Source organism: Manis javanica, chromosome 8 (assembly GCF_040802235.1).
Source record: "Manis javanica isolate MJ-LG chromosome 8, MJ_LKY, whole genome shotgun sequence".
NCBI lineage: Eukaryota > Metazoa > Chordata > Mammalia > Pholidota > Manidae > Manis > Manis javanica.
Window position 1 is genome coordinate 92,803,185 of NC_133163.1, and position 26,922 is coordinate 92,830,106.

Sequence of the window (26,922 nt, forward strand, 5' to 3'; positions counted from 1 at the left end):
AATAATTAAAATGGCAAAGATCAAGGACAAGGACAGAGTATTAAAGGCAGCCAGAGAGAGAAAAAAGGTCATCTACAAAGGAAAACCCATCAGGCTATCAAAAATTCTCAACAGAAACCTTACAAGTCAGAAGAGAATGGCATGATATATTTAATACAATGAAACAGAAGGTCCTTGAACCAAGGATACCGTATCCAGCACGATTATCATTTAAACATGAAGGAGGGATTAAACAATTCCCAGATGAGCAAAAGTTGAGGGAATTTGCCTCCCACAAACCACCTCTACAGGGTATTTTAGAGGGACTGCTCTAGATGGGAGCACTCCTAAAAAGAGCACAGAACAAAACACCCAACATATGAAGAATGGAGGAGGAGGAATAAGAAGGGAGAGAAATAAAGAATCATCACACTGTGTTTGTAATAGCTCAATAAGCAAGTTAAGTTAGACAGTAAGGTAGTAACCTTGAACCTCTGGTAACCACAAATCTAAAGACTGCCATGGGAATAAGTACATATCTTTCAATAGTCACCCTAAATATAACTGGACAGAATGCACCAATCAAAAGACACAGAGTAATAAAATGGATAAAAAAGCAAGACCCATCTATATGCTGCTTACAAGAGACTCACCTCAAACCCAAATACATGTACAGATTAAAAGTCAAGGGATAGAAAAAGATATTTCATGCAAACAACAAAGAGAAAAAAGCAGGTGTTGCAATACTAGTATCAGACAATAGACTTCAAAATAAAGACAGTAACAAGAGGTAAAGAAGGCCTTTACATAATGATAAAGGGCTCACTCCAACAAGAGGATATAACCATTATAAACATATATGCACCCAATACAGGAGCACCAATATATGTGAAACAAATACTAACAAAATTAAAGGAGGGAATTGAATGCAATGCATTCATTTTGGGAGACTTTAACACACCACTCACTCCAAAGGACAGATCCACCAGACAGAAAATCAGTAAGGACACAGAGGCACTGAACAACACACTAGAACAGATGGACCTAATAGACATCTATAGAACTCTACATCCAAAAGCAGCAGGATACACATTCTTCTCAAGTGCACATGGAACCTTCTCCAGAATAGACCACATACTAGGCCACAAAAAGAGCCTCAGTAAATTCCAAAAGATTGAAATCCTACCAACCAACTTTTCAGACCACAAAGGTATAAAACTAGAACTAAATTGTACAAAGAAAGCAAAAAGGCTCACAAACACATGGAGGCTTAACAACATGCTCCTAAATAATCAATGGATCAATGACCAAATTAAAATGGAGATCCAGCAATATATGGAAACAAATGACAACAACAACACAAAGCCCCAACTTTTGTGGGATGCAGCAAAAGCAGTCTTAAGAGGAAAGTATATAGCAATCCAGGCATATTTAAAGAAGGAAGAACAATCCCAAATGAATAGTCTAATGTCACAATTATCAAAATTGGAAAAAGAACAAATGAGGCCTAAGGTCAGCAGACGGAGGGACATAATAAAGATCAGAGAAGAAATAAACAAAATTGAGAAGAATAAAACAATAGAAAAATCAATGAAACCAAGAGCTGGTTCTTTGAGAAAATTAACAAAATAGATAAGCCTCTAGCCAGACTTATTAAGAGGAAAAGACAGTCAGCACACATTAACAGAATCAGAAACGAGAAAGGAAGCATCAATACAGACCCCACAAAAATACAAAGAATTATTAGAGAATACTATGAAAACCTATATGCTAACAAGCTGGAAAACCTAGGAGAAATGGACAACTTCCTAGAAAAATACAAACTTCGAAGACTGACCCAGAAAGAAACAGAAAACTTAAACAGACCAATTACCAGCAACGAAATTGAATCAGTAATCAAAAAACTACCCAAGAACAAAACTCCTGCGCCAGATGGATTTATCTCGGAATTTTACCAGACATACAGAGAAGACATAATACCCACTCTCCTTAAAGTTTTCCAGAAAATAGAAGAGGAGGGAATACTCCCAAACTCATTCTATGAAGCCAACATCACCCAAATACCAAAACCAGGCAAAGACCCCAACAAGAAAGAAAACTACAGACCAATATCCCAGATGAACATAGATGCAAAAATACTCAACAAAATATTAGCAAACCGAATTCAAAAATACATCAAAAGGATCATACACCATGCCCAAGTGGGATTCATCCCAGGGATGCAAGGATGGTTCAACATTCGAAAATCCATCAACATCATACACCACATCAATAAAAAGAAGGACAAAAAGCACATGATCACCTCCATAGATGCTGAAAAAGCACTCGACAAAATTCAACATCCATTCATGATAAAAACTCTCAACAAAATGGGCATAGAGGGCAAGTACCTCAACATAATAAAGGCAATATATGATAAACCCACAGCCAACATCATACTAAACAGCAAGAGGCTGAAAGCTTTTCCTCTGAGATTGGGAACAAGACAGGGATGCCCAGTCTCCTCACTGTTATTCAACATAGTACTGGAGGTCCTAGCCATGGCAATTAGACAAAACAAAGAAATACAAGGAATCCAGATTGGTAAAGAAGAAGTCAAACTGTCACTGTTTGCATATGACATGATATTGTACATAAAATACCCTAAAGACTCCATTCCAAAACTACAAGAACTAATAAAAAAAAAAAACTCCTAGAACTAATATTGGAATTCAGCAAAGTTGCAGGATACACAATTAACACACAGAAATCTGTTCTTTCCTATACACCAACAATGAACTCATAGATAAAACAGTAAAACATTTCCATTCACAATAGCATCAAAAATAATAAAATACCTAGAAATAAACCTAACCAAGGAAGTGAAAGACCTATACCCTGAAAACTACAAGACACTCTTAAGAGAAATTGAAGAGGACACTAACAAATGGAAAATCATCCGATGCTCCTAGCTAGGAAGAATTAATATCAAAATAGCCATCCTGCCCAAAGCAATATACACATTTGATGCAATCCTTATCAAATTACCCACAGCATTCTTCAATGAACTGGAACAAATAGTTCAAAAATACATATGGAACCACCAAAGACCCCAAATATCCAAAGCAATCCTGAGAAGAAAGAATAAAGTGGGGGGTATATCGCTCCCCAACTTCAAGCTCTACTACAAACCCACAGTAATCAGGACAATTTAGTACAGGCGCAAGAACAGAGCCACAGACCAGTGGAACAGAATAGAGACTCCAAACACATATGGACAATTAATATACGATAAAGGAGCCATGGACATACAATGGGGAAATGACAGTCTATTCAACAGATGGTGCTGGCAAAACTGGACAGCTACATGTAAGAGAATGAAACTGGATCACTGTCTAACCCCATACACAGAAGTAAATTCAACATGGATCAAAGACCTGAGTGAAAGTCATGAAACCATAAAACTCTTAGAAAAAAACATAGGCAAAAATCTCATGGACATACACATGAGTGACTTCTTCATGAACATATCTCCCCGGGCAAGGGAAACAAAAGCAAAAACGAACAGGTGGGACTATATATATCAAGCTGAAAAGTTTCTGTACAGCAAAGGACACCATCAATACAAAAAAATGTATCCTACAGTATGGGAGAATATATTCATAAATGACAGATCTGATAAAGGGTTGACATCCAAAATATATAAAGAGCTCACACACCTCAACAAACAAGAAACAAGTAATCCAATTAAAAACTGGGCAGAGGAACTGAATAGATAGCTCTCTAAAGAAGAAATTCAGATGGCCAACAGACACATGAAAAGATGCTTCACATTGCTTGTCATCAGAGAAATGCAAATTAAAACCACAATGAGATATCACCTCACACCGGTAGGGATCGCTACCATCCAAAAGACAAACAACAACAAATGTTGGTGAGGTTGTGGAGAAAGGGGAATCCTCCTACACTGCTGGTGGGAATGTAAATTGTTCAACCATTGTGGAAAGTAGTATGGAAGTTCCTCAAAATGCTCAAAATAGAAATACATTTGACCCAGGAATTCCACTTCTAGGAATTTACCCTAAGAATGCGGCATCCCAGTTTGAAAAAGACAGATGCACCCCTATGTTTATTGCAGCACTATTCACAATAGCCAAGAAATGGAAGCAACCTAATTGTCCATCAGTAGATGCATGGATAAAGAAGATGTCATACATATACACAATGGAATATTATACAGCCATAAGAAGAAAACAAATCCTACCATTTGCAACAACATGGATGGAGCTAGAGGGTATTATGCTCAGTGAAATAAGCCAAGCAGAGAAAGAGAAATACCAAATGATTTCACTCATCTGCGGAGTATAAGAACAAAGGAAAAACTGAAGGAACAAAACAGCAGCAGAATCACAGAACCCAAGAATGGACTAACAGGTACCAAAAGGAAAGGGACTGGGAGGATGGGTGGGTAGGGAGGGATAAGAGGGGGAAGAAGAAAGGGGGTATTACGATTAGCATGCATAATGGGGGTTGGGAGAAAGGGGAGGGCTGTACAATACAGAAGACAAGTAGTGATTCTACAACATTTTGCTATGCTGATGGGCAGTGACTGTAAAGAGGTTTATGGGGGGCACCTAGCATAGGGGAGAACCTAGTAAACATAATATTCATCATGTAATTGTAGATTAATGATAACAAAAAAAATAAAGAAAAGGGGGATTACTCCGTGATAGGATAAAACTAACTGCAAATAACCGATTAACGCAGGCTTTAAATATACCTAATTTTGATCATTTAAAGGGTGTCAGATGATCAGGTTTGAAAGTACATTTTTCTGATAATATTCCTTTCTCTAAGAAAAAAAAAAGCAGTTCCTGTGTGGTGATCTCCAGTAAGTTCTTTGCAGTGGTATAAAGGGCATATCAAAGGGTGGGCAAAGGGTTTGTTTGTATTTATACAGAGGATCAAAGCCTAATTTGGCTACCCAGAAAACGAATTAAGATACGATATGAAGAAAAACTTCCAACATCAACACTCTCTGGAAGAGACATACCAGAAGATGATCATCAAAAAACCTCAACAAAGATCCAGGTGATGCTGCAGTCGTAGCTGCATTTATCCCACCAGTTCCTGGACTTGCCATTGGAATGAAGAAGGAGATATCTAAGCTGGCCTGTGCATACAGTAAAACAACAAATATGACTGGATCTATACTGTCGGAATTCAACCAAGAATTAGGAGAAGTGCAAGTTGCAGTGCTCCAAAATCTTGCGACTATAGACTATCTACTGTGAAAAGAACATATGGGATGTGAACAGTCCCCAGAAATGTGTTGTTTTAATTTGTCTGATTTTTCTCAAACTATTCAAATTCAGTTAGACAATATCCATCATATCATTGATAAGTTTTCACAAATGCCTGGGGTGCCTAACTGGTTTTCTTGGTTTCACTGGATATGACTGCTAATTGTAGGTCTGCTTTGGTTATGTAGCTGTATTCCTATTATGTTAATATGTGCATGCAATTTAATTATTAATTTAAAACCTATACATGCTTATGTTACACTACAAGAAGATATGTCAAAGAAATAATCAATCTTCCCATGTTTTCTTCCATCTGCTACTTCTATAGCTTCTCTTCTTCCTTTATAATTACAACCCCTAAGTAGAATTCATGCCTCATATCGAAATTACTGAGTATCATAATTCTTCCAAATGGTAAAGATACCTCAAGACAAAGGCTAGGCATAGAAGCCACAGGGCATAAATCTGCAAAAAAAGGAAAAAGCTTCTCTCTCACTTACCAACTTTACATTTCCCTGTATGGCCCCGGAAGATGACTGGTTAGCCAGAGACGGGTAAGATTCCTCAAGGGAGGAACAACCTAAGACAGGCACAGTCGCAGGGGGGCCATCAGGTGAGAAATTGGGGATCAACAGAGGTGAGGTTTAGAACCTCACCACCCCCTCTGTTTTGAGAGAAATCTTCTGCATCCGTGGATGTTTTGTTCCCTTTGTCTTGCTTGGATTAATACTTAGTCTATAGGCACACACCTGATCATCTACATTAGCTCTCTTACAGCACTAAATTATGATTTCTACCTTTATCTTGCATCTTCCTACCACTTCAGCATTTTATTAAAAGAATAATAATAATAATAATAAGGGAGAAATGTGGGATTCACATATAAATCAAGTATAAAAATCAAGCAAATAATCATATTTGACCTGATTGTTTATAGTTCATAATGTGTGATCAAAACCAAAAGTTTCTGTTCACTATGTAAGAACTTATTCACTATGTAAGAACTTGTTCACCATGTAAGAACTTGTTCATTATGCTTCAGAAGATTGGAGACTGTTGAGAATTAGGCTTGGGGTTGATTAATGATTGTGCATTGAGTCCCCTATACAGAATTTTATTGTTGTTAACAACCATATGATCAAAAGATATGAGAGATGCCCTCTCAAAAAAAAAATCTCATGGACATAAACATGAGTGACTTCTTCATGAACATGTCTCCCTGGGCAAGGGAAACAAAAGCAAAATGAACAGGTGGGACTCTATCAAGCTGAAAAGCTTCTGTACAGCACGGGACACCATCAATAGAACAAAAATGCATCCTACAGTATGGGAGAATATATTCATAAATGACAGATCTGATAAAGGGTTGACATCCAAAATATATAAAGAGCTCACACACCTCAACAAACAAGAAACAAATAATCCAATTAAACATTGGGCAGAGGAGCTGAATAGATAATTCTCTAAAGAAGAAATTCAGATGGCCAACAGACACACGAAAAGATGCTCCACATCGCTTGTCATCAGAGAAATGCAAATTAAAACCACAATGAGATATCACCTCACACCAGTAGGGATTGCTACCATCCAAAAGACAAACAACAACAAATGTTGGCGAGGTTGTGGAGAAAGGGGAACCTTCCTACACGGTTGGTGGGAATGTAAATTAGTTCAACCATTGTGGAAAGTAGTATGGAGATTCCTCAAAATGCTCAAAATAGAAATATATTTGACCTAGAAATTCCACTTCTAGGAATTTACCCTAAGAATGCAGCATCCCAGTTTGAAAAAGGCAGATGCACCCCTATGTTTATCACAGCACTATTCACAGTAGCCAGGAAATGGAAGTAACCTAAGTGTTCATCAGTAGATGAATGGATAAAGAAGATGTGGTACATATACACAATGGAATATTATTCAGCCATAAGAAGAAAACAGATACTACCATTTGCAACAACATGGATGGAGCTAGATGGTATTATGCTCAGTGAAATAAGCCAGGCGGAGAAAGACAGGTACCAAATGATTTTACTCATATGTGGAGTATAAGAGCAAAGAAAAAAATGAAGGAACAAAACAGCAGCAGAATCACAGAAACCACGAATGGACTAACAGTTACCAAAGGGAAAGGACTGGGGAGGAAGGGTGGTAAGGGAGGGATAAGGGTGGGAAAAAGAAAGGGGTCATTACAATTAGCATGTATAATGTGGAGGGCATATGGGTTTGGCAGTACCAATACAGAGAAGACAAGTAGTGATTTTACAGCATCTTACTACGCTGATGGACAGTGACTGTGAAGGGGAATGTGGGAGGGACTTGGTGAAGGGGGGAGCCTAGTAAACATAATGTTCTTCATGTAGTTGTAGATTAATGATACCAAAAAAAATTTTTTAATGTCATCTAGATTGATAAAGAAGTTAAAACGTCACTGTTTGCAGATGACATGATATTGTAAATAAAAAGACCCTAAAGACTCCACTCCAAAACTAGTGCATCTAATATCTGAATTCAGCAAAGTTGCAGGATACACAATTAATACACAGAAATCTGTTGCATTCATATACACTAAATATGAACTAGCAGAAAGAGAAATCAGGAAAGCAATTCCATTCACAGTTGAATCGAAAAGAATACAATGCCTAGGAATAAATCTAACCAAGGAAGTGAAAGACCTATACCCTGAAAATTAAAGGACACTCCTAAGAGAAATTAAAGAGGACACTAATAAATGAAAGTTCATTCCATACTCTTGGCTAGGAAGAATTAATATTGTCAAAATGGCCATCCTGCCTAGAGAAATCCACAGATTCAATGTAATCTCTATCAAAATACCAACAGCATCCTTCAATTAACCAAAGCAAATAGTTCTAAAATTCATATGGAACCAGAAAACACACCGAATAGCCATAGCAATCCTGAGAAGGAAGAATAAAGCTGGGGGAATTACACTTCCCAACTTCAAGCTCTACTACGAAGGCACAGTAATCAAGACAATTTGGTACTGGCACAAAAACAGACCCATAGACCAATGGAACAGACTAGAGAGCCCAGATATAAACCCAAGCATATATGGTCAATTAGTACATGATAAAGGAGCCATGGGCATACAATGGGGAAATGACAGCCTCTTCAACAGCTGGTGTTGGGAAAAGTGGACAGCTACATGTAAGAGAATGAAACTGGATTACTGTCTAGCCCTGCACACAAAAGTAAATTCAAAATAGACCAAAGACCTGAGTGTAAGTCATGAAACCATAAAACTCTTAGAAAAAAAACATAGGCAAAAATCTCCTTAATATAAACATGAGCAACTTTTTCCTGAATGCATCTCCCCACGGAAGGGAAACAAAAGCAAAAATGAACAAATGGGACTGCATCAAGCTAAGAAGCTTCTGAGCAGCAAAGGACACCATCAGTAGAACAAAAAGGCATCCTACAGTATGGGAGAATATATTTGTAAATGAAATATCCAACAAGGGATTAACACCCAAAATATATAAAGAACTCACATGCCTCAACACCCAAAAAGCAAATAACTCAATTAACAAATGGGCAGAGGATATGAACAGACACTTCTCCAAAGAAGAAATTCAGGTGGCCAACAGGCATATTAAAAGATCCTCCACTTCACTAATTATCAGGGAAATGCAAATTAAAGCCACCATGAGATATCACCTCACACTAGTTAGGATAGCCACCATCCAAAAGATAAACAACAACAAATGTTGGTGAGATTGCAGAGAAAGGGGAACCCTCCTACACTGTTGGTGGGAATGTAAATTAGTTCAACCATTGTGGAAAGTGATATGGAGGTTCCTCAAAAAACTCAAAATAGAAATATGACTTGACCCAGTTATTCCACTGCTAGGAATTTACCTGAAGGAAATAAGATCCCTATTTCAAAAATACATATGCACCCCTATGTTTATCACAACACTATTGACAATAGCCAAGAAATGGAAGCAACCTAAGTGTCCATCCAGTAGATGAATGGATAAAGAAGATGTGGTACATATACACAATGGAATATTATTCAGCCATAAGAAGAAAACAAATCCTACCAATTGCAACAACATGGATGGAGCTAGAGGGTATTATGCTCAGTGAAATAAGCCAGGCAGAGAAAGACAAGTACCAAATGATTTCATTCATTTGTGGAGTATAACAACAAAGCAAAACTGAAGGAACAAAACAGCAGCAGACTCACAGACTCTAAGAAGGGAGGAGTGGTTACCAAAGGGAAGCAGCTAGGGAGGGTGGGGAGGGAGGGATAAGGGGTTTAATGGGCATTATGACTAGCATACATAATGTATGGGGGGCACAGGGTAGGCAGTATAGCAGAGAAGACGAGTAGTGACTCTATAGCATCTTACTGTGCCGATGGACAGTGACTGCAGTGGGGTGTGTGGGGAGTCTTGATAATATGGGTGAATGTAATAACCACAGTGTTGCTCATGTGAAACCTTTATAAGACTGTACATCAATGATACCCTAATGAAAAAAGAAAAGTAAAGAAATCCCATGGCCATTAGTCATCATTCCTCAAACCCAACATCATCTAGCCCTAGGTAAGCACTGAGCTACTTTCCATCTCTATGTATTTTCCTATTCCGGACATTTCATGTAAATGGCATCATATAATATGTGGTCCTTTGTGACTGGCTTCTTTTATTTTGCATAATGTTTTCAGGGCTGTATTAATTTTCTAGAGTTGCTTTTAACAAAGTACCATAAACAGGGTAGCCTTAAATAACAGAAATTTATTCAGTCATAGTTCTTGAGGCTAGAAGCCAGAAATCATAGTGTCAGTAGGGCCATATTCCCTTTGAAAGCTCAGCGGGAAGAATCTATTTCCTGTCTCTCTGAGCTTCTGGTAGTTGAAGGCAATCCTTGTTGTTCCTTGGCTTGCAACTACATCACTGCAGCCTCTACATCTATCACACATCACTCTCCCTGTGTATCTCTGTCCCTGTGTCTTTACTGGGCCTTCTTTTAAGGACACCAGTCATTGGATTTAGGGGCCACTCTAATCCAGTATGACCTCTAATCCAGTATGACCTCCTCATAACTTGATTACATCTGCAAAGACCTTATTTCCAAATAAGGTCACACTCGTAGATACTGGGGGTTAGGACTTCAACATGTTCTTTTAAGGACAATAATTCAGCCCATATTAAAGATTCCTCCACATTACTGCATGCATCAGAACCACATTCCTTTTTATTGCCAATAATATCACTTTGTATATGAATACATCACATTTTATTCATCTGTTCATCAGCTGATAGACATTTGGGTTTCCACTTTTTGAGGAATAATACTACTCTGAACATTCATATGCAAGTTTTTGTATGAACGTTTGTTTTCATTTCTTTTGGGTATATATATCCAGGAGCTCAACTGATGGATCAGAGGGTAACTCTAAGTTTCACTGTTTGAAGAATGACCATTTTTCAGAGGCTGCACTGTTCTACAGTCCCACCAGCAGTATATGAGCACTGTATTTCTCCATATCCTGGCCAGATAGTGTTATTACCTTTCCATGGTCATGCTAGTGGATGTGAAATGGTATTTCTTTGTGGTTTTGATTTGCATTTTCCTGGTGGCTAATTGTGTTGGAAACTTTTCATGTGCTTATTAGCCTTTTATATGTTTTCTTTGGAGAAATGTCTATTCAGATCTTTTGTTCATTTTCTAATAGGGTTATTTGTCTTTTTATCATTAAGTTTAAGAATTATTTAAATATCCTAGGATGTCTCACCAGTTATGATTTACAAAATGTTTATCCCATTCTGTCCTCATTTTCTTTTATTTTTATTTATTTCTTATTTTGGCATCAATATACAGTTACATGAGCAACATTGTGGTTACCAGATTCCCCCATTATCAAGTCCCCACCACATACCCCATTACAGTCACTGTCCATCAGCATAGTAAGATGCTATAGAATCACTATGTGTCTTCTCTGTGCTATATTGCTATCCCTGTGCCCCCCCTGCATTATGTATGCTAATCGTAATGCCCCTTTTCCCCCTTATCCCTCCCTTCCCACTCATCCTCCCAAGTCCCTTTCCTTTTGGTAACTGTTAGTCCAGTCTTGGGTTCTGTGAGTCTGCTGCTGTTTTGTTCCTTCAGTTTTTGCTTTGTTTTTATACATCACAGATGAATGAAATCATTTGGTACTTATCTTTCTCCACCTGGTTTATTTTACTCAGCATAATACCCTGTAGCTCCATCCATGTTGTTGTAAATGGTAGGATTTGTTTCCTTCTTATGGCTGAATAATATTCCATTGTGTATATGTACCACATCTTCTTTATCCATTCATCTACTGATGGACACTTAGGTTGCTTCCATTTCTTGGCTATTGTAAATTTTACTGCAATAAACATAGGGGTGCATCTGTCTTTTTCGAACTGGGCTGCTGCATTCTTAGGGTAAATTCCTAGAAGTGGAATTCCTGGGTTAAATGTTGTTTCTATTTTTAGTTTTTTGAGGAACCTCCATTCTGCTTTCCACAATGGTTGAACAAGTTTACATTCCCACCAACAGTGTAGGAGGGTTCCCCTTTCTCCACATTCTTGCCAACATTTGTTGTTGTTTGTCTTTTGCATGATGGCCATCCTAACTGGTGTGAGGTGATATCTCATTGTGGTTTTAATTTGCATTTCTCTGATGACTAGCAGTGTGGAGCATCTTTTCATGTGCCTGTTGGCCATCTGAATTTTTCCTTGGAGAAGTGTCTCTTCATATCCTCTGCCCATTTCTTGATTGATTTGTTTGCTTTTTGTTTGTTGAGGTGCATGAGCTCTTTGTATGTTTTGGATGTCAACTCCTTAGTCAATATGTCATTTATGAATATATTCTCCCATACTATGCCTTTTTGTTCTACTAATGGTGTCCTTTGTGTACAGAAGCTTTTTAGTTTGATATAGTCGTACTTGTTCATTTTTGCTTTTGTTTCCCTTGCCTGTGGAGGTATGTTCATGAAGGAGTTGTTCATTTTTATATTCAAGAGAGTTTTGCCTATATTTTCTCCTAAGAGTTTAATGGTTTCATGACTTACATTCAGGTCTTTTATCCATTTCGAGTTTACTTTTGTGTATGGAATTAGACCATAACCCAGTTTCATTCTCTTACATGTAGCTGTCCAGTTTTGCCAACACCAGCTGTTGAAGAGGCTGTCATTTCCCCATTGTATATCCATGACTCCTTTATCGTATATTAATTGACCATATATGTTTGGGTTAATGTTTGGAGTCTCTCTTCTGTTCCTCTGGTCTATGGGTCTGTTCTTGTGCCAGTACCAAATTGTCTTCATTACTGTGGATTTGTAATAGAGCTTGAAGTTGGGAAGCGAGATCCCCCCCTGCTTTATTCTTCCTTCACAGGATTGCTTTGGCTATTCAGGGTCTTTGGTGGTTCCATATGAATTTTAGAACTATTTGTTCCTGTTCATTGAAGAATGCTGTCGGTGTGTTGACAGGGATTGCATTGGGTCTGTAGATTGCTTTAGGCAGGATGGCCATTTTTACAGTACAATTCTTCCTACCCAAGATCATTGTATGAATTTCTGCTTGTTAGTGTCCTCTTTAATTTCTCTTAGCAGCATCTTATAGTTTTCAGGGTATAGGTCTTTCACCTCCTTGGTTAGGTTTATTCTAGATATTTAATTCTTTTTGATGCAATTGTGAATGGAATTGTTTTCCTGATTTCTCTTTCTGCTAGTTCATAGTTAGTGTATAGGGATGCAACAGATTTCTCTGTATTAATTGTGTATCCTGCAACTTTGCTGAATTCACATATTGGTTCTAGTAGTTTTGGAGTGGAGTATTTAGGGTTTTTTATGTACAATATCATGTCGCCTGCAAAAAGTGACAGTTTGTCTTCTTCCTTACCAATCTGGGGGCCTTTCTTTGTGTTGTCTGAGTGCCATGGCTAGGACCTCTAGTACTATGTTGAATAACAGTGGGGAGAGTGGGCATCCTTGTTTTGTTCCCGATCTTAAGGGAAAAGCTTTCAGCTTCTCACTGTTAGGTATGATGTTGGCTGTGAATTTGTCATATATGGCCTTTATTATGTTGAGGTACTTGCCCTCAACATAATAGATACCCATTTTGTTGAGAGTTTTATCATGAATGGATGTTGAATTTTATCGAATGCTTTTTAAGCATCTATGGAGATGATCATGTGGTTTTTGTCCTTCTTGATGTAGTGGATGATGTTGATGGATTTTCGAATGTTGTACCATCCTTGCATCCCTGAGATGAATCCCACTTGGTCATGGTGTATGATACTCTTGATATATTTTTGAATTTGGTTTGCTAATATTTTGTTGAGTATTTTTGCATCAATGTTCATCAGGGATATTGGTCTGTAATTTTCTTTTTTTGTGGTGTCTTTGCCTGGTATTGGTGTTAGACTGATGCTGGCTTCTTAGAATGAGCTGGGAAGTCTTCCTCTCTTCTATTTTTTGGAAAACTTTAAGGAGAATGGGTATTACGTCTTCTCTAAATGTCTTGATAAAATTCAGCAGTGAATCCATCTTTTTTGGGCATTTGTTCTTGCGAATTTTTTTGATTACCAGTTCAATTTCATTGCTGGTAATTGGTCTGTTTAGATTTTCTGTTTCTTCCTTGGTCAGTCTTGGAAGGTTGTGTTTTTCAAGAAAGTTGTCCATTTCTTCTAGGTTATCCCGTTTGTTACATATAGATTTTCATAATATAATAATTCTTTGTATTTCTTTGGTGTCCGTTATGATTTTTCCTTCTTCATTTCTGATTCTGTTTATGTTTGTAGATTCTCTTTTTTACTTAATAAGTCTGGCTCGGGATTTATCTATGTTGTTTATTTTCTCAAGAACCAGGTCTTGGTTAAATTAATTTTTTCTATTGTTTTATTCTTCGCAATTTTATTTATTTCTTCTCTGATATTTATTATGTCCCTCCCTCTGCTCACTTTGGGCCTCATTTGTTCTTCTTTTTCCAGTTTCAATAGTTGTGAAATTAATTATTCTTTTGGGGTTGTTCTTCCTTCTTTAAATAGGCCTTGATTGCTATATACTTTCCTCTTAGACCTGTCTTCGCTGTGTCCCACTAAATTTGGGGCATTTTGCTGTTTTTTTCATTTGTCTCCATGTATTACTTGAACTCTGTTTTAATTTGGTCATTGATCCATTGATTATTTAGAAGCATGTTGTTAAGCCTCCATGTGTTTGTGAGCCTTTTTGTTTTCTTTGTACAATTTATTTCTAGTTTTATACTTTTGTGATCTGAGAGGTTGGTTGGTAGAATTTCAGGATTTTTGAATTTACTTAGGCTCTTTTTGTGGCCTAGTATGTGGTCTATTCTGAAAAATGTTCTCTGTGCACTTGAGAAGAATGTGTATCCTGCTGCTTTTGGGTGTAGAGTTCTGTAGATGTCTGTTAGGTCCATGTGTTCCATTGTGTTGTTCAGTGCCTCTGTGTCCTTACTCATTTTCTGTCTGATCGATCTGTCCTTTGGAGTGAATAGTGTGTTGAAGTCTCCTAAAATGAATGCATTGCATTCTCTTTCCCCCTTTAATTCTGTTAGTATTTATTTCACATATGTAGGTGATCCTGTGCTGGGTCCAAAGATATTTATAATGGTTATATGCTCTTGTTGGATTGACCCCTTTATCATTATGTAATGTCCTTCTTTGTCTTTTGTTACTTTTTGTTTTGAAGTATATTTTGTCTGACACAAAGACTGCAACGCCTGCTTTTTTCTCCCCATTGTTTGCATGAAATAACTTTTTCCACCCCTTCACTTTTAGTCTGTGTGTGTCTTTGGGTTTGAAGTGAGTCTCTCGTAGGCAGCATATAGATGGGTCTTGCTTCTTTATCCATTCTTTTACTCTGTTTCTTTTGACTTGTGTATTCAGTCTATTTACATTTAGGGTGATTATCAATAGATATGTACTTATTCCCATTGCAGGCTTTAGATTTGTGGTTAACCAAAGATTCAAGGACAGCTTCTTTACTAACCATATAACTTAACTCACTTATTAAGCTATTATAAACACAGTCTGATGATTCTTTATTTCTCTCCATTCTTTTTCTTCCTCATCCATTCTTTATATGTTAGCTGTTTTATTCTGTCCTCTTTTTTTTCCCCTTGACTGATTTTGTGGATAGTTGATTTTATTTTACATTTACTTAGTATATGTTTGGTCTGCTTTCTTTGCTGTGGTTTTATTTTCTCTTGTGAAAGCTATTTAGCCTTAGGCATACTTCCATCTAGAGCAATCCCTTAAAAATACATTGTTGAGATGGTTTGTGGGAGACAAATTTCCTCAATTTTTGATTACCTGGAAATTTTTAAATCCCTCCTTCAAATTTAAGTGATAATCTTGCTGGAAACATTATTCTTGCTTCGAGGCCCTTCTGTTTCATTGTATTGAATATATCGTTGCAATTCCCTTCTGGCCTGTAAGGTTTGTGTTGAGAAGTCTGATGATAGCCTGGTGGGTTTTCCTTTGTAGGTGTTCTGTTTCCTGTCTCTGGGTGCTTTTAATACCCTGTCCTTGTCTTTGTTCTTTGCCATTTTAATTATTATATGTCTTTGTGTTGTCCTCCTTGGGTCCCTTGTGTTGAGAGATCTGTGGGCTTCCATGGTTTGGGAGACTATTTCCTTCCCCAGATTCGGGAAGTTTTCATCAATTATTTCTTGAAAGACACTTTCTATCCCTTTTTCTCTCTCTTCTTGTATCCCTATAATGTGAATATTGTTCCATTAGGATTGGTCACACAGTTCTCTTAATATTCTTTCATTCCTAAAGATCCTTTTGTCTCTCTCTGCCTCAGCCTCTCGGTATTCATGTTCTCTGATTTCTATTCCTTTAACAGTCTCTTCTAACTCATCCAGTCTGCTCTTCAGTCCTGCCATTGTTTGTTTCATTTGTGTTATCTCCCTCCTAAATTTCCTCCCTTAGCTCTTGCATATTTCTCTGTAGCCCCATACACATGCTTATGACTTTTATTTTGAATTCTTTTCAGAAGGATTGGTGATTTCAGTCTCACCAAGCCATCCCTCTGGTGTTTCAGGGATTTTGGACTGAATGAGATTTTTCTGCCTTTTTATGGCAATGGGAATCATCCCTGGCAAGTGGCACATTTGTCAGCTGGGAGAACAAAGTCCTTTCCTCTTTGCTGGTTGGCTTGCCTGTCTCTGTTGTCTGTACTGGTCTACTGCACACAGGGAACAGCCTCTGGGTTAATACCCTGAACTGCCATGATCAGGGCAGCTTTTGATATGGCCTAGGGCAATGGTGTGGATCATAGAGCAGCAGCATGTGTTCTTCTGAAAGAGTAAAGCCCCTTTGTGCCTTCCAGTCTCCGGGCCCACCTCTGCTGTCTGTGCCAGTCAACTGTGCACAGGGAGCAGCCTCTGGGTTAATCCCCTTAGCTGCCATTGGTAGTGTGCCCCTCGGGATGGGCTAGTGCAGTGGCGGGGGTTGCAGGCCAGTGGCGCATGTTCTGCTGTGACAATAGAGCCCCTTTATGCTTTCCAGACTGCACCTGTCTCTACTGTCTGCACCAGTGCACTGCGTGCAGAGAGCAGCTTCTGGGTTCATCCCCTAAACTGCTGTGGGCGGGGCAGTCCTCCAAATGGCCTAGGGCACTAGCGGGGGTTGCAGGTGAGCAGTGCCTGTTCTGCCACAAGAACAGAGCCCCTCAGGCCTTCCAGACTCTGCACCTGTCTCCACTGTCTGCACCAGTCCACTGCTCACAGGGAGCAGCCTCTGGATTAATCCCGAGTTGCTGTGGGTGTGGCGGCCCTCAGGATGGCCTAGGGCAATGGTGGGGTTCACAGTTGAGCAACGCATGTTCTGCCACGATAACAAAGCCCCTTAGTGCCTCCCAGGCTCTGCACCAGTCTCCACTGTCTGTGCTGGTCAGTTGTGTGCAGGGAGCAGCTTCTGGGTCTGTGCTGATTAGCCACGTGCAGGGAGAAACCTCTGTGATAAGCTGCGTGGTTGTTGTATGTGGGGTTGCTCCCTGGCTGCTTTGCAGCAATGGTGGGTCAGCTGGTTTGCTTGCAGTGCCAGCAGGTGGCGAGGGGCGGCAGACTGCTTATCACTGTGAGGGCCTTTGGAGCTGCAATGCCACCCAGGGGGTTGGGGCGCCTGAAGTTCCTTAAAGTTCCCAGCCTGCTGTGCTGAGCATGCCAGGACTGTTTTGTCCACCTGTTAAAACCTTGTCCCTTTAAGACTTTTAAAGCACCCACTTTTCTTTTCTCCCAAGGCAACCGGCTGTGGGAACCTTTTCACAGTCTCAATCTCGGACCTTGCTTTTCTGCTCCTCTAATATCCAGTGCACCATGCAATGTGTATCTGTGCTCCCAGAGCAGACCACCAGGGCTGGTTATTTAACAGTCTTGTGTTTCCGCTCCCTCCCCACTCTGATTCCCTTCCTCCCACTGTCTGTTCTGCTCCTCTACCCATTTTTTAATTGGATTATTTGCTTTTTATTTGTTGAGGTGTGTGAGCTCTTTATATATTTTGGATGTCAATCCTTTATCGGGTTTGTGATTTACGAATATATTCTTCCATACTGTAGGGTACCTTTTTTTCTATTTATGGTGTCCTTTGCTGTACAGAAGCTTTTCAGCTTGATATAGTCCCACTTGCTCATTTTTCCTTTGTTTTCTTTGCCCAGGGAGATATGTTCAAGAAGAGGTCCCTCATGTTTATGTCCAAGAGATTTTTGCCTATGTTTTTTTCTAAGAGTTTTATGGTTTCATGACTTACATTCAGGTCTTTGATCCATTTTGGATTTACTTTTATGTATGGGGTTAGACAGTGATCCAGTCTCATTCTCTTACATGTAGCTGTCCAGTTTTGCCAGCACCATCTGTTGAAGAGGCTGTTGTTTCCCCATTGTATGTCCATGGCTCCTTTATCGTATATTAATTGACCATATATGTTGGGGTTAATGTCTGCGGTCTCTATTCTGTTCCACTGGTCTGTAGCTCTGTTCTTTTGCCAGTACCGAACTGTCTTGATTACTGTGGCTTTGTAGTAGAGCTTGAAGTTGGGGAGTGAGATCCCCCCTACTTTATTCTTCCTTCTCAGGATTGCTTTGGCTACTCGGGGTCTTCGATGGTTCCATATGAATTTTTGAACTATTTGTTCCAGTTCATTGAAGAATGCTGTTGGTAATTTGATAGGGATTGCATCGAATCTGTATATTGCTTTGGGCAGGATGGCCATTTTGATGATACTAATTCTTCCTAGCCAGGAGCATGGGATGAGTTTCCATTTGTTAGTGACCTCTTTAAGTTCTCTTAAGAGTGTCTTATGGTTTTCAGGGTATAGGTCTTTCACTTCCTTGGTTAGGTTTATTCCTAGGTATTTTATTCTCTTCGATGCTATTGTGAATGGAATTGTTTTCCTGATTTGTCTTTCTATTGGTTCATTGTTAATGTATAGGAAAGCCACAGATTTCTGTGTTTTAATTTTGTATCCTGCAACTTTGCTGAATTCTGATATTAGCTCTAGTAGTTTTGGAGTGGAGTCTTTCGGGTTTTTTATGTACAATATCATATCATCTGCAAATAGTGACAGTTAACTTCTTCTTTACCAATCTGGATTCCTTGTATGTCTTTGTTTTGTCTGATTGCTGTGGCTAGGAGCTCTAGTACTATGTTGAATAACAGTGGGGAGAGTAGGCATCCCTGTCTTGTTCCGTATCTCAGAGGAAAAGCTTTCAGCTTCTTGCTGTTCAATATGATGTTGGCTGTGGGTTTATCATATATGGCCTTTATTATGTTGAGGTACTTGCCCTCTATGCCCATTTTGTTGAGAGTTTTTATCATGAATGAATGTTGAATTTTGTCAAATGCTTTTTCAGCATCTGTGGAGATGATGATATGGTTTTTTTCCTTCATTTTGTTGATGTGGTGGATGATGTTGATGGATTTTCAGTCTATGATTATTTTCATAGTAATACTATGATGTTTGCCTTTTTCAGTATGTTGGCATTTCTGTTACGTCTATCTGTTGTTCTAGTGTGTTGTTCAGTGTCTCTGTGTCCTTACTTATTTTCTGTCTATTGGATCTGTTCTTTGTAGTGAGTGGTTTGTTGAAGTCTCCTGGAACGAATGCATTGCATTCTCTTTCCTCCTGTTATTCTGTTAATATGTGTTTCACATATGTTGGTGCTCCTGTATTGGGTATATTTATAATGGCTATATCCTCTTGTTGTGCTGACACCTTTATCATTATGTAATGTCCTTCTTTATCTCTTGTTACTTTCTTTGTTTTGAAGTCTTTTGTCTGATACAAGTGCTGGTACACCTGCTTTTTTCTCCCTATTATTTGCATGAAATATATCTTTCCATCCCTTGACTTTTAGTCTGTGTATGTCTTTGGGTTTGAGGTGAGTCTCTTGTAGGAAGCATATAGATGGGTTTTGCTTTTTTATCCATTCTGTTATTCTGTGTCTTTTGATTGGTGATTCAGTACGTTTACATTTAGGGTGATTATTGAGAGATATTTACTTATTGCCATTGCAGACTTTAGATTCGTGGTTACCAAAGGTTCAAAGTTAGCTTCTTTACTACCTGTCTAACTTAACTCACTTATTAAACTATCATAAGCACGGTCTTGATGATTCTTTGTCTCCCTTCTTATTCCTTCTCGTCCATTCTTTATATGTTCACTGTTTTATTCTGTGTTCTTTTGTGTTTCCTTTGACTGCTTTTGTGAGTAGTTGATTTTACTTTTTGCCTTTAGTTCATATTTGTTTGGTCTGCTTTCTTTGCTGTGATTTTATTTTCTCTGGTGACATCTGTTTAGTCTTAGGAGTGCTCCCATCTAGAGCAGTCCCTCTAAAATACCCTGTAGAGGTGGTTTGTAGGAGACAAATTCCCTCAACTTCTGCTTGTCTGGAATTGTTTAATCCCTCCTTCATATTTAAATGATAATCATGCTGTATACAGTATTCTTGCTTCAAGGCCCTTCTGTTTCATTGCATTAAATATATCATGCCATTCTCTTCTGGCCTGTAAGGATTCTGTTGAGAAATCTGATGATAGCCTGATGGGTTTTCCTTTATAGATGACCTTTTTTCTCTTTCTGGCTGCCTTACTACTCTGTCCTTGTCCTTGATCTTTGCCATTTTAATTATTATATGTCTGTGTTGTCCTCCTTGGGTCCCTTGTGTTGGGAATTCTGTGGGCCTCCATGGTCTGAGACTATTTCCTCCCCAGTTTGGGGAAGTTTTCAGCAATTATTTCTTCAAAGAGACTTTCTATCTCTTTTTCTCTCTCTTCTTCTGATACCCCTATAATGCGAATATTTTTCCATTTGTATTGGTCACACAGTTCTCTTAATATTCTTTCATTACTGGAGATCCTTTTATTTCTTTCTGCATCAGCTTCTCTGTGTTCCCGATCTCTGATTTCTATTCCTCTATTAATAGCCTCTTGCACCTCATCCAGTCTGCTCTTAAGTCTTTCAAGGGACTGTTTCATTTCTGTATTCTCCCTCCTGACTTTATCCTTTAACTCTTGCAGATTTCTCTGCAGATCCATCAGCATGGTTTTGACCTTTATTTTGAATTCTTTTTGGGGGATATTGGTTAAATCTATCTCCCAAGGCCCTCTCTTGTAGGGTGTCTGGGTAATTTTGGACTGGACCAAATTCTTCTGCCTTTTCATGGTGATAGAGGTAGCTGTAGGCAGGTAGCGCATGTGTCAACTGGGAAAACAAAGTCCTTTCATGCTTGCTGGTTACCTTGCCCTTCTCTGCTACCTGTGTCCATTACCTACACTCCCAGAGCATCCTCCGGATTAGTCCCCTAAGCTGCTGTGGGCGTGGTCTCCATTAGGTAAGGGCAGAGCCCTGCCAAGAGTGGCATGTATGCCTGGTGTTCTCTCCTGTGAGAGCCGCACCTCCACCGGGCAGCTGCATGCTGGTGGCGGCGTTTGTGTCTGGCCTGCACAGCTGTGCACCAGGAGGAGATTTTGGGCTGCTGCTGGGTGCATGTTCACTCCAGGACTGCTCAGCCACCCCCACCGTGGGCTTGCACGGCTGCTCCTTCAGCCACCGCCACTGCTGCCTGCTCTTGCAGGCTGCTCATTTGGCTGCTGCAACCCACTGACTTATGTGCTACCAAGCCGGTGTGTCGCGGTTTGTGCCTGGTGGAGAAATGACTGGCTGGCTGCTTATCACCATGAGGGGCTTCAGAGCTGTGCTGCCGCCTAGGGGGTTAGGTCACCTGGAGTTCCCCGGGATTCCTAGCTGCTGGGCTGAGTGTGCGGGGATGATTCTGTCCAGCGGTGAGGTCCCTGTCCCTTTAATACTGTCAAACAGCACTCGCTTTTCTTTTGTCCCAAGGGAGCCGGTGGTGGGGACCCACTTGCAGATTTTACCCTTCCATTTCTCTAATATGCAGCACACTGTACACCGTGTGTCCACACTCCTGGTGCAGATGACTAGAGCTGGTTGGTTAGCAGTCCTGGTCTCCATCTCCCTCCCTGCTCCAACTCCTTTCTTCCTGCCAGGGGGGTAGGGTAGGGGGGGCCCTTGGGTCCCGCTGGGCCATGGCTTGTATCTTACCCCCTTCGTGTGATGCTGAGTTCTCACAGATGTAGATGTTGCTTGGCTGTTGTATTGGTCTCTCTTTTAGGAATAGTTGCATTTGTTGTATTTTCAAAAATATATGTTTTTGGGAGATTTCCACTGAACTACTTACGCCGCCAACTTGGCTCCTCTCTGTTACATGCATTTTTAATCTAAAATAGGTGATGTTTCCAAAGTACTCCAGTTTACACTCTCAAATAACAATATGTGACAGCGCCTACTTACTCTTACTCTGCTCAACAGTGTTATCAAGGATTTTTTTCTTTCAACCTTTGCCAATCTGATAGGCATATAATAGGTTTTCTTGGTTTAACTTGTAATTCTTTTTGTGTGTCTGTGATCGAGTGCCTTTTCAGATATTTAAGAGCCCTGTTTTCTGTTTGCCCTGACTGCCAGTGTGCTGAGTCCATTTCTCAATTTGATTGTTACTTTTTGTTTTGGGGGCCCTTTATATATATTAAGAAAATTATCTGGACTTGTCATTTGCAGTACCAGTGTTTTTTCCTAGTTGTGTTTGTATTTATTTTGTGATATTACTGCATGGAAATTGTTATGTGGTTTTTTTTTTTTGAGAGGGCATCTCTCATATTTATTGAACAAATGGTGGTTAACAACAATAAAATTCTGTATAGGGGACTCAATGCACAGTCCTTAATCAACCCCAAGCCTAATTCTCAACAGTCTACAATCTTCTGAAGCATAACGAACAAGTTTTTACACAGTGAATAAGTTCTTACATGGTGAACAGTGCAAGGGCAGTCATTTCACAGAAACTTTCAGTTTTGATCACGCATCATGAACTATAAACAATCAAGTCAGATATGATTATTCATTTGATTTTTATACTTGATTTATATGTGAATCCCACATTTATCCCTTATTTTTTCTTTAAATAAAATGCTGAAGTGGTAGGAAGATGCAAGATAAAGGTAGAAAACATAGTTTAGTGCTGTAAGAGGGCTAATGTAGATGATCAGGTATGTGACTATAGACTAAGTATTAATCCAAGCTAGACAAGGGCAACAAAACATCCACAGATGCAGAAGATTTCTCTCAAAACAGGGAGGGGTGAGGTTCTAAGCCTCACCTCTGTTGATCGCCAATTTCTCACCTGATGGCCCCCCTGCGACTGTGCCTGTCTTAGGTTGTTCCTTCCTTGAGGAATCTTACCCGTCTCTGGCTAACCAGCCATCTTCTGGGGCCATACAGGGAAATGTAAAGTTGGAAAGTGAGAGAGAAGCAATATTCTTTGAAAAGGTTAGCTTTTTACTTCTTTGAATATTTATGCCCTATGGCTTCTATGCCCAGCAATTGTCTTGAGGTATCTTTACCACTTGGAAGAATTATGATACTCTGTAATCTTTGATATGAGGCACAAATTCTACTAAAGGGCTGTAATTAGGAAGGAAGAAGAAAAGCTATAGAAGTAGCAGAAGGAGGAAAACATGGGAAGATTGATTATTTCTTTGACATAACTTCTTGTAGAGTAACATAAGCATGTATAGGTTTTAACAAACTACTAATTAAATTGAGTACACACATTAACAGAATAGGAATACAGATACATAACAAAAGAAGACCTACAATTACCAGCCATATCCAGTGAAACCAAGAAAACCAGTTAGGTAGCCTAGGCATTTGTGAAAACTTATCAGTAATATGATGGATATTGTCTAACTGAATTTGAATAGTTTGAGAAAAATGAGACAAATTGAAACAGCACATTCCTGGGAACTGTTTACATCCCATATGTAATTTTAACAATAGATCGTCTATAGTGGCACGATTTTGAAGCACTGCAACTTATACTTCTCCTAATTCTTGGTTGAGTTCCAACAATATAGATCCAGTCAAATTTGTTGTTTTACTGTATGCACAGGCCAGCTTAGATATCTCCTTCTGCATTCCAATGGCAAGTCCAGGAACCAGTGGGATGAATGCAGCTACAACTGCAACAGCTTCAGTATCTTTGTTGTAGTTTTTTGATGATCATCTTCTGGAATGACTCTTCCAGAGGATGTTGATATTGGAAATTCTTCTTCATATCATATCTTAATTCATTTTCTGTGTAGCCAAATTAGGCGTTGATCCTCTGTATAAACACAAATAAACCCTTTGTCCACACTTTGATATGACCTTTATGCCATTGTGAAGAACCTATTGGAGACCACCTCACAGGAACTGTTTTTTTTTTTAAGACAAAGAAATATTATCACAAAATTGTACTTCAATAGCTGATCACCCGAAACCCTTTAAAAGATCAAAATTAAGGATATGTAAAGCATGCATTAATCATTGATTTGCAGTTAATTTTATCATATCAGGGAGTAATCCCCTCCTTTTTTGTTATCATTAATCTATAATTACATGAAGAACATTATGTTTACTAGGCTCTCCCCTACACCAAGTCCCCCCCCACAAACCCCATTACAGTCACTGTCCATCAGCATAGCAAGATGTTGTAGAATCACGGATCTTCTCTGTGTTGCACAGCCCTCCCATATTCCCCACACCCCACATTATACATGCAATCATAATACCCCCTTTCTTCTTCCCTGCCTTATCCCTCCCTTCCATTCTCCCCAGTCTCTTTCCCTTTGCTAACTGTTAGTCCATTATTGTGTTCTGTGATTCTGCTGATGTTTTGTTCCTTCAGTTTTTCCTTTGTTCTTATACTCCACAGATGAGTGAAATCATTTGGTATTTGTCTTTCTCCGCTTGGCTTATTTCACTGAGCATACCCTCTATCTCCATCCATGTTGTTGCAAATTGTAGGATTCATTTTCTTCTTATGGTTGTATAATATTCCATTGTGTATATGTACCACCACTTCTTTATCCATTCATCTACTGATGGACACTTAGGTTGCTTCCATTTCTTCGCTATTGTAAATACTGCTGTGATAAACATAGGGGTGCATCTGTCTTTTTCAAACTGGGATGCTGCATTCTTAGGGTAAATTCCTAGAAGTGGAATTCCTGGGTCAAATGTATTTCTATTTTGAGCATTTTGAGGAACCTCCATACTACTTTCCACAATGGTTGAACTAATTTACATTCCCACCAGCAGTGTAGGAGGGTTCCCCTTTCTCCACAACCTCGCCAACATTTGTTGTTGTTTGTCTTTTGGATGGTAGTGATCCCTACTTGTGTGAGGTGATATCTCATTGTGGTTTTAATTTGCATTTCTCTGATGACAAGCAATGTGGAGCATCTTTTCGTGTGTCTGTTGGCCATCTGAATTTCTTCTTTAGAGAACTATCTATTCAGTTCCTCTGCCCAATGTTTAACTGGATTATTTGTTTCTTGTTTGTTGAGGTGTGTGAGCTCTTTATATATTTTGGATGTCAACCCTTTATCAGATCTGTCGTTTACGAATAATTTCTCCCATACTGTTGGGTACCTTTTTGTTCTATTTATGGTGTCCTTTGGTGTACAGAAGCTTTTCAGCTTGATATAGTCCCACTTGTTCATTTTTGCTTTCGGTTTCCTTGCCTGGGGAGATATGTTCATGAAGAAGTCACTCATGTTTATGTCCATGAGATTTTTGACTATGTTTTTTCTAAGAGTTTCATGGTTTCATGACTTACATTCAGGTCTTTGATCCATATTGAATTTACTTTTGTGTATGGGGTTAGATAGTGATCTAGTTTCATTCTCTTACATGTAGCTGTCCAGTTTTGCCAGCATCATCTGTTGAAGAGATTGTCATTTCCCCATTGTATGTCCATGGCTCCTTTATCTAATATTAATTGACCATATATGTTTGGGTTAATCTCTGGAGTCTCTAATCGGTTCCACTGGTCTGTGGCTCTCTTCTCGTGCCAGTACCAAATTGTCTTAATTACTATGGCTTTGTAGTAGAGCTTGAAGTTGGGGAATGAGATCCCCCCTGCTTTATTCTTCCTTCTCAGGATTGCTTTGGCTACTCGGGGTCTTTGGCGGTTCCATATGAAGTTTTGAACTATTTGCTCCAGTTTATTGAAGAATATTGTCAGTAATTTGATAGGGATTGCATCGAATCTGTATATTGCTTTGGGCAGGATGGCCAGTTTGATGATATTAAATCTTACTAGCCAAGAGCATGGGATGAGTTTCCATTTCTTAGTGTCCTCTTTAATTTCTCTTAAGAGTGTCTTATAATTTTCAGGGTATAAGTCATTCACTTCCTTGGTTAGGTTTATTCCTAGGGATTTGATTCTTTGTGATGCAATTGTGAATGGAATTGTTTTCCTGATTTCTCTTTCTATTGGTTCATTATTAGTGTATAGGAAAGCCACAAATTTCTGTGTGTTCATTTTGTATCCTGCAACTTTGCTGTATTCCGATATTAGTTCTACCAGTTTTGGAGTGGAGTCTTTAGGGTTTTTTATGTACAATATCATGTCATCTGCACATAGTGACAGCTTGACTTCTTCTTTACCAATCCGGACTCCTTGGATTTGTTTGTTTTGTCTAATTGCTGTGGCTAGGACCTCCAGTACTGTGTAGAATAACAGTGGTGAGGGTGGGTATCCCTGTCTTGTTCCTGTTCTCAGAGGAAAAGCTTTCAGCCTCTCACTGTTCAGTATGATGTTGGCTGTGGGTTTATCATATATGGCCTTTATTATGTTGAGGTACTTGCCCTCTATACACATTTTGCTGTGAGTTTTTATCATGAATGGATATTGAATTTTGTCGAATGCTTTTTCAGCATCTACGGAGATGATCATGTGGTTTTTGACCTTCTTTTTGTTGATGTGGTGAATGATGTTGATTGATTTTCAAATGTATCATCCTCGCATCCCTGGGATGAATCTCACTTGGTTGTGGTATATGATCCTTTTGATATATTTTTGAATTCAGTTTGCTAATATTTTATTGAGTATTTTTGCATCTACATTCATCACGGATATTGGTCTGTAATTTTCTTTTTTCGTGGGGTCTTTGCCTGGTTTTGGTATTAGGGTGATGTTGGCTTCATAGAATGAGTTTGGGAGTATTCCCTCCTCTTCTGTTTATCGGAAAACTTTAAGGAGAATGGGTATTATGTCTTCTCTGTATGTCTGATAAGA

The 26,922-nt window shown here is 39.0% G+C and overlaps 1 protein-coding gene across 1 annotated transcript in view; it reads left to right on the forward strand.

Annotated features, from left to right (window-relative positions):
- Window positions 1–26,922, forward strand: part of STARD9 (StAR related lipid transfer domain containing 9) — a 156,539-nt gene that overhangs the window by 117,963 nt on the left and 11,654 nt on the right. The window lies entirely within an intron of this gene.